The sequence below is a fragment of the Pseudophryne corroboree genome, chromosome 2 (genome assembly GCF_028390025.1).
Source record: "Pseudophryne corroboree isolate aPseCor3 chromosome 2, aPseCor3.hap2, whole genome shotgun sequence".
Classification (NCBI taxonomy): domain Eukaryota; kingdom Metazoa; phylum Chordata; class Amphibia; order Anura; family Myobatrachidae; genus Pseudophryne; species Pseudophryne corroboree.
Genome location: NC_086445.1, coordinates 516725810 through 516739268, shown reverse-complemented (window position 1 = coordinate 516739268; position 13459 = coordinate 516725810). Strand labels below are relative to the sequence as shown.

At 48.7% G+C, this 13459-nt stretch overlaps 1 protein-coding gene across 2 annotated transcripts in view; it reads right to left on the bottom strand.

The window, feature by feature from the left end:
• Nucleotides 1–13459, bottom strand: part of AK2 (adenylate kinase 2) — a 48244-nt gene that overhangs the window by 20532 nt on the left and 14253 nt on the right. The gene's annotated exons all lie outside the window — the stretch shown is intronic.

Genomic DNA, 13459 nt, shown 5'->3' with positions numbered 1-13459 from the left:
TGAGGAGTCTTCAGCCGCCGGTTTCCGGACCTCTTCACGCTTCAGCATCTGCAAGGGGGTCGGCGGCGCGGCTCCGGGACCGGACTCCACGGCTGGGCCTGTGTTCGATCCCTCTGGAGCTAATGGTGTCCAGTAGCCAAGCAGCAAATCCACTCTGCATGCAGGTGAGTTTACTACTTTCCCCCTAAGTCCCACGTTGCAGTGATCCTGTTGCCAGCAGGACTCACTGTAAAGAAAAAAAAACCTAAACTAAACTTTCTCTAAGCAGCTCTTTAGGAGAGCCACCTAGATTGCACCCTTCTCGTTCGGGCACAAAATCTAACTGGAGTCTGGAGGAGGGTCATGGGGGGAGGAGCCAGTGCACACCACCTGACCTAGTAAAGCTTTACTTTTTTGTGCCCTGTCTCCTGCGGAGCCGCTATTCCCCATGGTCCTTTCAGGAACCCCAGCATCCACTTAGGACGATAGAGAAATAAGAATTTACTTACCGATAATTCTATTTCTCATAGTCCGTAGTGGATGCTGGGCGCCCATCCCAAGTGCGGATTGTCTGCATTACTTGTACATAGTTATTGTTACAAAAATCGGGTTATTGTTGTTGTGAGCCATCTTTTCAGAGGCTCCTTCTGTTATCATGCTGTTAACTGGGTTCAGATCACAAGTTGTACGGTGTGATTGGTGTGGCTGGTATGAGTCTTACCCGGGATTCAAAATCCTTCCTTATTGTGTACGCTCGTCCGGGCACAGTATCCTAACTGAGGCTTGGAGGAGGGTCATAGGGGGAGGAGCCAGTGCACACCAGGTAGTCCTAAAGCTTTTTACTTTTGTGCCCAGTCTCCTTCGGAGCCGCTATTCCCCATGGTCCTTTCGGAGTCCCCAGCATCCACTACGGACTATGAGAAATAGAATTATCGGTAAGTAAATTCTTATTTTTAAATACCTACCTGTAAATCCTTTTCTCGTAGTCCATAAGGGATATTGGGGACAGAATTAGTACGATGGGGTGTAGACGCGTCCAAAAGAGCCAGTGCACTTTAAATTTCTTCAACAGGGTGTGCTGGCTCCTCCTACAGGTCAGTTATAGGTAAAACAGTGCCCGAGGGAGAATGACAATTGAGAGAAGGAACATAACAATAATGGTGGTGAGAATTATCCATGAGCACACCAAAACAAAACCAAGCCAGCAACGTCTGGCAACAGTAACAGCTGAACAGGTAACACAGAACAGAGAAACCTGCAGAAAGTAACCGCACAGAGGCGGGCGCCCAATATTCCTTATAGACTACGAGAAAATAAGAATTTACTTACCGATAATTCTATTTCTCATAGTCCGTAGTGGATGCTGGGGAATAGCGGCTCCGCAGGAGACTGGGCACAAAAGTAAAAAGCTTTAGAACTACCTGGTGTGCACTGGCTCCTCCCCCTATGACCCTCCTCCAAGCCTCAGTTAGGATACTGTGCCCGGACGAGCGTACACAATAAGGAAGGATTTTGAATCCCGGGTAAGACTCATACCAGCCACACCAATCACACCGTACAACTTGTGATTTGAACCCAGTTAACAGCATGATAACAGAGGAGCCTCTGATAAGATGGCTCACAACAATAATAACCCGATTTTTGTAACAATAACTATGTACAAGTATTGCAGACAATCCGCACTTGGGATGGGCGCCCAGCATCCACTACGGACTATGAGAAATAGAATTATCGGTAAGTAAATTCTTATTTTCTCTAACGTCCTAGTGGATGCTGGGGACTCCGAAAGGACCATGGGGATTATACCAAAGCTCCCAAACGGGCGGGAGAGTGCGGATGACTCTGCAGCACCGAATGAGAGAACTCCAGGTCCTCCTCAGCCAGGGTATCAAATTTGTAGAATTTAGCAAACGTGTTTGCCCCTGACCAAGTAGCTGCTCGGCAAAGTTGTAAAGCCGAGACCCCTCGGGCAGCCGCCCAAGATGAGCCCACTTTCCTTGTGGAATGGGCTTTTACAGATTTTGGCTGTGGCAGGCCTGCCACAGAATGTGCAAGCTGAATTGTACTACAAATCCAACGAGCAATCGTCTGCTTAGAAGCAGGAGCACCCAGCTTGTTGGGTGCATACAGGATAAACAGCGAGTCAGATTTTCTGACTCCAGCCGTCCTGGAAACATATTTTCAGGGCCCTGACTACGTCCAGTAACTTGGAATCCTCCAAGTCCCTAGTAGCCGCAGGCACCACAATAGGCTGGTTTAAGTGAAATGCTGAAACCACCTTAGGGAGAAATTGAGGACGAGTCCTCAATTCTGCCCTGTCCGTATGAAAAATTAGGTAAGGGCTTTTATAGGATAAAGCCGCCAATTCTGAAACACGCCTGGCTGAAGCCAGGGGTGGTCTTCTGTTTGCCGGCGGTCGGGCTCCCGGCGCTCAGTATACCGGCGCCGGGAGCCCGACAGCCGGAATACCGACAATTATTTTCCCTCGTGGGGGTCCACGACCCCCATAGAGGGAGAATAAAATAGTGTGGCGCGCGTAGCGCGCCACCGTGCCCGTAGCGTGGCGAGCGCAGCGAGCCCGCAAGGGGCTCATTTGCGCTCGCCAAGCTGTCGGTAAGCCGGCGGTCGGGCTCCCGGCGCCGGGATGCTGGTCGCCGGGAGCCCGACCGCCGGCCAGCCGTAGTGAACCCGAAGCCAGGGCTAACAGCATTACCACTTTCCATGTGAGACATTTTAAGTCCACAGTAGTGAGTGGTTCAAACCAATGTGATTTTAGGAACCCCAAAACTACATTGAGATCCCAAGGTGCCACTGGAGGCACAAAAGGAGGCTGTATATGCAGTACTCCCTTGACAAACGTCTGAACTTCAGGAACTGAAGCTAGTTCTTTTTGGAAGAATATTGACAGGGCCGAAATTTGAACCTTAATGGACCCTAATTTTAGGCCCATAGACAGTCCTGTTTGCAGGAAATGCAGGAAACGACCCAGTTGAAATTCCTCTGTAGGGGCCTTCCTGGCCTCACACCACGCAACATATTTACGCCAAATACGGTGATAATGTTGCACAGTTACATCCTTCCTGGCTTTGATCAGGGTAGGGATGACTTCATCCGGAATGCCTTTTTCCTTCAGGATCCGGCGTTCAACCGCCATGCCGTCAAACGCAGCCGCGGTAAGTCTTGGAACAGACATGGTCCCTGCTGGAGCAGGTCCTTTCTTAGAGGTAGAGGCCACGGGTCTTCCGTGAGCATCTCTTGAAGTTCCGGGTACCAAGTCCTTCTTGGCCAATCCGGAGCTACGAGTATAGTCCTTAATCCTCTCCTTCTTATGACTCTCAGTACCTTGGGTATGAGAGGCAGAGGAGGGAACACATACACTGACTGGTACACCCACGGTGTTACCAGAGCGTCCACAGCTATTGCCTGAGGGTCCCTTGACCTGGCGCAATATCTGTCCAGTTTTTTGTTGAGGCGGGACGCCATCATGTCCACCTTTGGTTTTTCCCAACGGTTCACAATCATGTGGAAGACTTCTGGGTGAAGTCCCCACTCCCCCGGGTGGAGGTCGTGTCTGCTGAGGAAGTCTGCTTCCCAGTTGTCCACTCCCGGAATGAACACTGCTGATAGTGCTATCACATGATTTTCCGCCCAGCGAAGAATCCTTGCCACTTCCGTCATTGCCCTCCTGCTTCTTGTGCCGCCCTGTCTGTTTACGTGGGCGACTGCCGTGATGTTGTCCGACTGGATCAACACTGGCTGACCCTGAAGCAGAGGCCTTGCCTGACTTAGGGCATTGTAAATGGCCCTTAGTTCCAGGATATTTATGTGAAGTGACGTTTCCATGCTTGACCACAAGCCCTGGAAATTTCTTCCCTGTGTGACTGCTCCCCAGCCTCTCAGGCTGGCATCCGTGATCACCAGGACCCAGTCCTGATTGCCGAATCTGCGGCCCTCTAGAAGATGAGCACTCTGTAACCACCACAGGAGAGACACCCTTGTCCTTGGAGACAGGGTTATCCGCTGATGCATTTGAAGATGCGATCCGGACCATTTGTCCAGCAGATCCCACTGAAAAGTTCTTGCGTGGAATCTGCCGAATGGAATCGCTTCGTAAGAAGCCACCATTTTTCCCAGGACCCTTGTGCATTGACACTTGGCCTGGTTTTAGGAGGTTCCTGACTAGGTCGGATAACTCCCTGGCTTTCTCCTCCGGGAGAAACACCTTTTTCTGTACTGTGTCCAGAATCATCCCTAGGAACAGCAGACGTGTCGTCGGAATCAGCTGCGATTTTGGAATATTTAGAATCCATCCGTGCTGTTGTAGTACTACTTGAGATAGTGCTACTCCGACCTCTAACTGTTCTCTGGACCTTGCCCTTATCAGGAGATCGTCCAAGTAAGGGATAATTAAGACGCCTTTTCTTCGAAGAATCATCATCATTTCGGCCATTACCTTGGTAAAGACCCGGGGTGCCGTGGACAATCCAAACGGCAGCGTCTGAAACTGATAGTGACAGTTCTGTACCACAAACCTGAGGTACCCTTGGTGAGAAGGGCAAATTGGGACATGGAGGTAAGCATCCTTAATGTCCAGAGACACCATATAGTCCCCTTCTTCCCGGTTCGCTATCACTGCTCTGAGTGACCCCATCTTGAACTTGAACCTTTTTATGTAAGTGTTCAAGGATTTCAGATTTAAAATGGGTCTCACCGAGCCGTCCGGCTTCGGTACCACAAACAGCGTGGAATAATACCCCTTTCCCTGTTGTAGGAGGGGTACCTTGATTATCACCTGCTGGGAATACAGCTTGTGAATGGCTTCCAATACCGCCTCCCTGTCGGGGGGAGACGTTGGTAAAGCAGACTTCAGGAACCGGCGAGGGGGAGACGTCTCGAATTCCAATTTGTACCCCTGAGATACTACCTGCAGGATCCAGGGGTCCACTTGCGAGTGAGCCCACTGCGCGCTGAAATTCTTGAGACGGGCCCCCACCGTGCCTGAGTCCGCTTGTAAGGCCCCAGCGTCATGCTGAGGACTTGGCAGAAGCGGGGGAGGGCTTCTGTTCGTGGGAAGAGGCTGTCTGCTGCAGTCTTTTTCCCCTTCCTCTGCCCCGGGGCAGATATGAGTGGCCTTTTGCCCGCTTGCCCTTATGGGGACGAAAGGACTGAGCCTGAAAAGACGGTATCTTTTTCTGCTGAGAGGTGACCTGGGGTAAAAAGGTGGATTTCCCAGCCGTTGCCGTGGCCACCAGGTCCGATAGACCGACCCCAAATAATTCCTCCCCTTTATACGGCAATACTTCCATATGCCGTTTGGAATCCGCATCACCTGACCACTGTCGCGTCCATAACCCTCTTCTGGCAGAAATGGACATCGCACTTACTCTTGATGCCAGAGTGCAAATATCCCTCTGTGCATCACGCATATATAGAAATGAATCCTTTAAATGCTCTATAGTCAATAATATATTGTCCCTGTCCAGGGTATCAATATTTTCAGTCAGGGAATCCGACCAAGCCACCCCAGCACTGCACATCCAGGCTGAGGCGATTGCTGGTCGCAGTATAATACCAGTATGCGTGTATATACTTTTTAGGATATTTTCCAGCTTCCTATCAGCTGGTTCCTTGAGGGCGGCCGTATCAGGAGACGGTAACGCCACTTGTTTTGATAAGCGTGTGAGCGCCTTATCTACCCTAGGGGGTGTTTCCCAACGTGCCCTAACCTCTGGCGGGAAAGGGTATAATGCCAATAATTTTTTAGAAATTAGCAGTTTTTTATCGGGGGAAACCCACGCTTCATCACACACCTCATTTAATTCATCTGATTCAGGAAAAACTACGGGTAGTTTTTTCACACCCCACATAATACCCTTTTTTGTGGTACTTGTAGTATCAGAAATGTTCAAAACCTCCTTCATTGCCGTGATCATGTAACGTGTGGCCCTACTGGAAAATACGTTTGTTTCCTCACCGTCGACACTGGAGTCAGTGTCCGTGTCTGTGTCTGTATCGACCTGAGGTAACGGGCGTTTTATAGCCCCTGACGGTGTTTGAGACGCCTGTACAGGTATTAACTGATTTGCCGGCTGTCTCATGTCGTCAACAGTCTTTTGTAAAGTGCTGACACTATCACGTAATTCTTTCCATAAGACCATCCAGTCAGGTGTCGACTCCCTAGGGGGTGACATCACTAACACAGGCAATTGCTCCGCCTCCACACCATTTTCCTCCTCATACATGTCGACACAACGTACCGACACACAGCACACACACAGGGAATGCTCTGATAGAGGACAGGACCCCACTAGCCCTTTGGGGAGACAGAGGGAGAGTTTGCCAGCACACACCAGAGCGCGCTATATATATATATATATATATATATATATATATATATATATATATATATATATATATATATATATATACACACATACACATATAGGGATAACCTTACATAAGTGTTTTTCCCTGATATAGCTGCTGTATATATTTATCTGCCAAATTAGTGCCCCCCCTCTCTTGTTTTACCCTGTTTCTGTAGTGCAGGACTGCAGGGGAGAGTCAGGGAGCCTTCCTCCAACGGAGCTGTGAGGAAAAAATGGCGCCAGTGTGCTGAGGAGATAGGCCGCCGAGAAGGGGGCGGAGCCTTTCTCCCGCTTTTTCATGGAAAAATTGGCAGGGGTTAAATGCATCCATATAGCCCAGGAGCTATACGTGATGTATTTTTTTTGACAAAAAAGGTATTTTTATTGCGTCTCAGGGCGCCCCCCCCAGCGCCCTGCACCCTCAATGACCGGAGTGTGAAGTGTGCTGAGAGCAATGGCGCACAGCTGCGGTGCTGTGCGCTACCTTATTGAAGACAGGACGTCTTCTGCCGCCGATTTTCCGGACCTCTTCAGTCTTCTGGCTCTGTAAGGGGGCCGGCGGTGCGGCTCTGGGACCCATCCATGGCTGGGCCTGTGATCGTCCCTCTGGAGCTAATGTCCAGTAGCCTAAGAAGCCCAATCCACTCTGCACGCAGGCGAGTTCGCTTCTTCTCCCCTTAGTCCCTCGGTGCAGTGACCCTGTTGACAGCAGGTCTCACTGAAAATAAAAAAACCTACTTTAAACTTTTACTCTAAGCAGCTCAGGAGAGCCCCTTAGTATGCACCCTTCTCGTTCGGGCACAAAAATCTAACTGAGGCTTGGAGGAGGGTCATAGGGGGAGGAGCCAGTGCACACCAGGTAGTTCTAAAGCTTTTACTTTTGTGCCCAGTCTCCTGCGGAGCCGCTATTCCCCATGGTCCTTTCGGAGTCCCCAGCATCCACTAGGACGTTAGAGAAAAGGATTTACCGGTAGGTATTTAAAATCCTATTTTCTCTAGCATCCATAAGGGATATTGGGGACAGAATTAGTAGGATGGGGATGTCCCAAAGCTTCCAGAACAGGCGGAAACGTGCGGAGACTGCTGCAGCACCGCCTGCCCATACCGGGTATCCTCTTTGGCCAGGGTATCAAATTTGTAGAATTTCACAAAAGTGTTCTTCCTAGACAAGGTAGCAGCTCGGCATAGTTACAAGGCCGAGACTCCACGGGCAGCCACCCAGGAAGACCCCACTGATCTTGTAGAGTGGGCCTTCAGAGACTTAGGAACAGGTAAGGCTGCCGACACATAGGCCTGTTGGATAGCAAGCCTAATCCAACGAGCAATGGACTGCATTGAAGCAGGACAACCCTTCTTCTGCGCATCATAGAGCACGAATAAGGAATCCATCTTCCTTACCCGAGCTGTGACATAGATCTTCAAAGCGCACACCATCCAAAAACTCCGAAGGAGCCGAAGCATCAGAACAAGACAGAACCACAACAGGTTGATTCAGATGGAAAGCGGAGACAACCTTCGGCAGGAACTGCTGTCTTGTCCGGAGCTCCGCTCTGTCCTCGTAAAAGACCAAGTAGGGACTTTTACACGATAAGGCCCCCCTAATTCTGAGACGCGTCTAGCAGAAGCCAGGGCCAACAACATCACTGTCTTCTATGTGAGGTACTTGTCTTCTACGGTCATCAAAGGCTCCAACCAGGAGGACTGTAGAAATTGCAACACTACATCCAAAGCCCAGGGTTCCGTAGGCGGCACTAAGGGAGGTTGTATGTGGAGCACCCCTTGTAAGAAGGTCTAAACTTCTGGCAACACAGCCAATTTCTTCTGAAAGAAAATTGAAAGAGCTGAAATCTGGACCTTAACGGAACCCAGACGCAAGCCTTTATCCACACCAACCTGCAGGAAACGTCCCAAGTGAAACTCTGCAGGCGGATACGTGCGTTCCTTGCAACAAGAGACGGATCTCCTCCAGATATAATGATAATGTTTTGACGTCACAGGTTTTCTGGCTTGCACCAAAGTGGCAATGACCCTTTTGGAAAGCCCTTTGTGAGCTAGGATATTCCGCTCAACTTCCATGCCGTCAAACGAAGCCGCCGTAAGTCAAGGTAGACGAACTGTCCTTGCTGAAGAAGATCCTTTCGTAACGGCAGAGGCCAAGGGTCTTCTACAGACATAAGAGGTTCAATTTAGTGCTGCACAGGACTATTTTGGTAATCTTCATAATGGGCTCTTATAAAGTTTGTCCCTTGTAAACCAACAGTGCATGTACATAGAAGATGCCTGAGATAGGTATCCAAGGAATTGATTTTGTTGGTGGTGCACCCAGAGTCAGTGATACATATCGAGGTTTCAAAAGGAAAAAGAAAGACTCTGTGTTGGAGCACTCTTTAAAATACAATTTAACTTTTAATTAGTATGCGTTAAAATTTAAGGTACACAAACAGACACACATATAATACACTGAGGGAGTGAACAAGCCACCTCCAGGTGAAACGGCCGTCTGTGTAATGTGGAGCTGAACAGTGCACGGTTCAGCCCACGCACCTCCTGGTATCGTATACATGCTCATTTTGGGCTGTTAAATTATTTGCTATTTTGAATTTTCAATTTATTGTGGTCCATTTATTGAGCTGATAAAATCTAATATTTTTCCTTGTCAATTTTTTTTGCTCCTGTTTTCCTTTTCCCATTTTGAAGCAATCATGCATTTATTTGTGTATTACCAGCTGAACATCTATTTCTCTTAGAAATCACTATATACGGTGAGATATTTATTTAAACAGCCGTCATTCACTTAATACCTATATTAGCTCACTTATGCTTCTCACTTACAGTATACATCACGTACAGTGAATCTCTCTACCAGTAATCACTTTGCCTAAGTGGATATACTGTATTTGAACATCTATCTATAGCTTCATGATTTGACAGTAATATCATATTGTTATTATTGTGTCATCTATATTCACTGTGTTCATAACCTTCCATCCTAGCTACTTTCCATGGGCAAAGGCAACCCGCCTCTCTCATCCACTGTCTGCTATATCAGTATATGACAGTGGACAGCAGAAGACGGGTCCCGAACCTATACTTTCTCATGTATCCACTTTTTTCCGGCACACTCTCATCCAAATACCAGCCTATTATCTCTCTGCAATGCTCAAAGTAACAGAGAATCTGTGCATTAATATTGGACAGCAGAAGTGCCTTTCCTCTGGTGGGCGTCAATAACCAAACACTCTCTCATTCACAACTCTTGGGATATTACTGTCATATCTCACTGGCCACGCCCAATCTCGCCTGATCTTGGAAGCTAAAGCAGTGAGCAGCTTCATTAGTACCTAGATGGGAGACCACTAGGGAATATTGGGTGCAGTAATATAACACTCCTGAACCTGTGTGAACAGCAGAAGTGGTGGAGCAACATTTGACCCCTACCCTCTTCATTCATTTATCTATCTTCATGACAAACTAGTTGACAGAGATCAACATATAGCTTATTTAATTCTGATGTTCGTAGCTCTTTAAATGGCCAATTAATCTTTACCAGGAGATATTATTACAGTTGACATCCTAAATTTGACTAATTCTCAGTCCTATTTTCCATAATAGATGCCACTGTGTTACATATTTGAATTTTCGGTTATTTGGAATCTTGATTTTTGATATTTTCACCTTTGGTGCCACTGACACCTAAAATGCTTGGAGAATGTGTTACTCCTAGTTTTCCCAATTTGGGTTACAGATTCGTGATATCATATGAGGTAGGTTTAACCCATAACCTCCCTCAGTGTATTATATGTGTGTGTTTGTGTACCTTACATTTTAACGCATACTAATTAAAAGTTAAGTTTTATTTTAAAGAGTGCCCCAACACAGAGTCTTTTTCCTTTTGAAACCTCTTCTACAGACATGTCAAGAAGAGTTGAGTACCACGCACCTCAGAGCGAATCCAGCGCAATCAGGATTGCTTGGACTCTGATGCCTGATCTGTTGGAGCACCCTTGGGATCAACGGAATCGGAGGAAATAGGTAGACTCGCCTGAGGGTCCCTGGTTTGCGAGCAGCAGCGGCAGAGCTTCTTGTTGAAGCGAGACGCCATCATGTTGATCTGCGGGTATCCCCACATGTTGACAAATCTGTTGAAACACCAGAGGATGTAATCCCCATTCCCCCGGGTGGAGGTCGTGGCAACTCAGGAAGTCCGCTTCCCAGTTGTCCACACACGGAATGAAAATTGCGGACAGTGCTCTTGCATTTCTCTCCGCCCAGAGAGTTCTTTTTGACACTTATCGCATGCAGGCCTTGCATTTTGACCCTCCTTGTCGACTGATGTACGCCACTGCCATGGCGTTGTCCGACTGAACCTGGACCGCCCGATCCCTGAGCAGAGGGGAGGCCTGAAGCAGAGCATTGTATATTACCCGAAGTTCCAGAATGTTGATTGGGAGTAGGGCTTCTTGGGCAGACCACCTGTGCTGAACTGCGCCCCCTGGGTGATAGCGCCTCATCCTCTCAGACTCGCATCCATCGTGAGGAGGGTCCAATCCTGAATCCCGAAACGTCGACCTTCACACAGGTTGGAAGACTGCAACCACAACAGGAGCAAAATCCTGCACTGGGGTAACAACTGAATCAGTCGGTGCATCCGGTGAACCGGACCACTTGTTCAGGATGTCCAATTGGAAAGATCTGCCATGGAACCTGCCAAACTGTATCGCCTCGTACGAGGCCACCATTTTTCCCAACAACTATATGCAAAGGTGAATGGAAACTCGAGCAGGACGGAGAACCATGCGAACCATCTCTTGGAGTGTTCTCACCTTGTCCTCTAGGAGAAACACTCTGAGTTACAGTATCATACCCAGAAACAGGAACCGTTGAGACTTCTGAAGATTGAGGATCCACCCATGGTGAGACAGAGTTGGATAGTGCGATCTATATGAAGCAATAGAAGCTCCCTGGAACTCGCTTTTATCAGGAGATCGTCCAGGTAAGGTACAATGTTGACCCCCTGGACTCTGAGCTGGAACATCATTTCCGCCATCACCTTCGTGAACACCCTCGGAGCTGTAGATAGGCCGAAGGGCAACGCCTGAAACTGGTAGTGATCGTTCAGTAGGGCGAACCGTAGATAGGCCTGATGAGGAGGCCAAATCGAGATATGTAGGTAGGCGTCCTTGATATCCAGGTACATGAGGAAATCTTCTTGTTCCAGGCCCGCGATCACCGCTCTGAAAGATTCCATCTTGAATATGAGGTGAGGATTCAAGGACTTCAGATTCAAAATGGGTCTCACAGACCCGTCTGGTTTTGGCACTACAAACAGACTCGAGTAGTAACCTTGACCTGGTTGTATCAGGGGTACTGGAACAATTACCTGGGACTGGACCAACTTGTCGATGGCCAGCAGTAGGGTAACACGCATATTTTCCAAAGCTGGCAAGCATGATTTGAAAAATGGTTGGGGAGGAGCACCGTCGAACTCCAGCTTGTAACCCTGAGAGATAAGGTCCCTTACCCAGGCATCTTGGCAGGAACTGTCCGAGATGTGGCTGAAGTGACGTAATCGAGCTCCCACCACGAGGTTCCCTCGGAGTGGGTGGGCACAGTCATGCTGAAGTCTTAACGGAAGCTGAACTGGTGCTCTGGTCCTGAGAGCTGACAACGGCTGGTTTCTTAGGCTTCCCTTTGGGGCCTCTAGCTGCACTGGAGGCATCCCGGGCCCTAGATCGAAATCTGTAGGACCGAAAGGACTGAGTAGACGGTCCCGGGTAGGTATGTCTAGCATATGGAGCCCCTGAAGGGAGAAACGTGGATTTCCCAGCAGTAGCTTTGGAGATCCATGCGTCCAATTCCCCTCCGAAGAGACATTCGCCTGTGAAGGGAAGAGATTACATATTATGTTTGGAGTCAGCGTCTGCAATCCACTGACGCAACCATATGGCTCTGCGAGCAGACACAGCCATAGCAGTTGTGCTAGCCTGTATATTGCCAATCTCTTTAAGGGAGTCACAGAGGATTCTTGTAGTGTGCTGAATGTGTTTTAGGAAAATTACCGTAGTAACCAAGGTCATATCCCCTGAAAGGCCCTCTTGAATTTGAGTAGCCCATGTATGAATGGCATGTGTCATCCAGCAACCAGCAATGACCGGCCTTTGAGCTACAACTGCAGCAGTGTAGATAGATTTTAGAGTAGTCTCTATTTTCCTATCCTCCGGATCTTTTTCCGTGAAAGAGCCCAGAGCAGGAAGCACCGCCTTCTTAGAAAGGCGAGAGACGGAGACATCCACTGCTGGAGATTCTTCCCAGAAGGCTATGGACTCTCCAGGAAGGCTATGGACTCTCCCCCACATTATCATCAGCATTTTGTGATGACTGACTACACTGCTCACATGATATTGAGTCAGATAAGCTAGGGGAAAATCTAACATTACACACACTGCATAACTTCTGTTTTACCATTGCGAAGAAAACAGGTACAATACGCATACAACACAGCCTGAAACATAATACAAGCCTGCTCTTTTGCATGTGAGAGGAGACACAGGAGAGGGGACACAAGCGCACCCAGCGCTGCACAGCCCCAGTGAAGCTGTCAGCATTTTATATAAACAGTAAGTCTGTCTAATGAAAAATCCCTCAGAGGGATGATATTTGTGCACAATATAGCGGCTCTCAACCTCTACACCCTGTACCAGTGATCCAGCGTGTGACCGTTATGGAGGAGCTGTGTGAGGCTGCTGCTTATGCAGTGGAAGGCACCAAAATGCTGCTGAGCCCGCTCTTATGTAGCTCCGCCCCCCGCTATGGCGCCAAAGATACTGTGTAATCTTTATACTGGCCAAGTCTCTTAACTGTTTGTAGTCTCACATAAATGCTTGGTACATTTGTATTAAGCCAGTCTCATGCAGGGGTCAAAGAAAGTCCCCCCCAGGGACCCGTACGTCTCACTCGCGCTTCTGCCGCACAGTGCCCCAGGGGACCCCCCTAGCGGTGTCCCCGGTGTGTACTCACCACCAATGATCACCTTCAGGCAGCGTTAGGGGTGTGCGGCATGCTGCGACAGCCAAGGCGCCATGCCCCGCTGAACAAACAGCCCCTCAGGACGG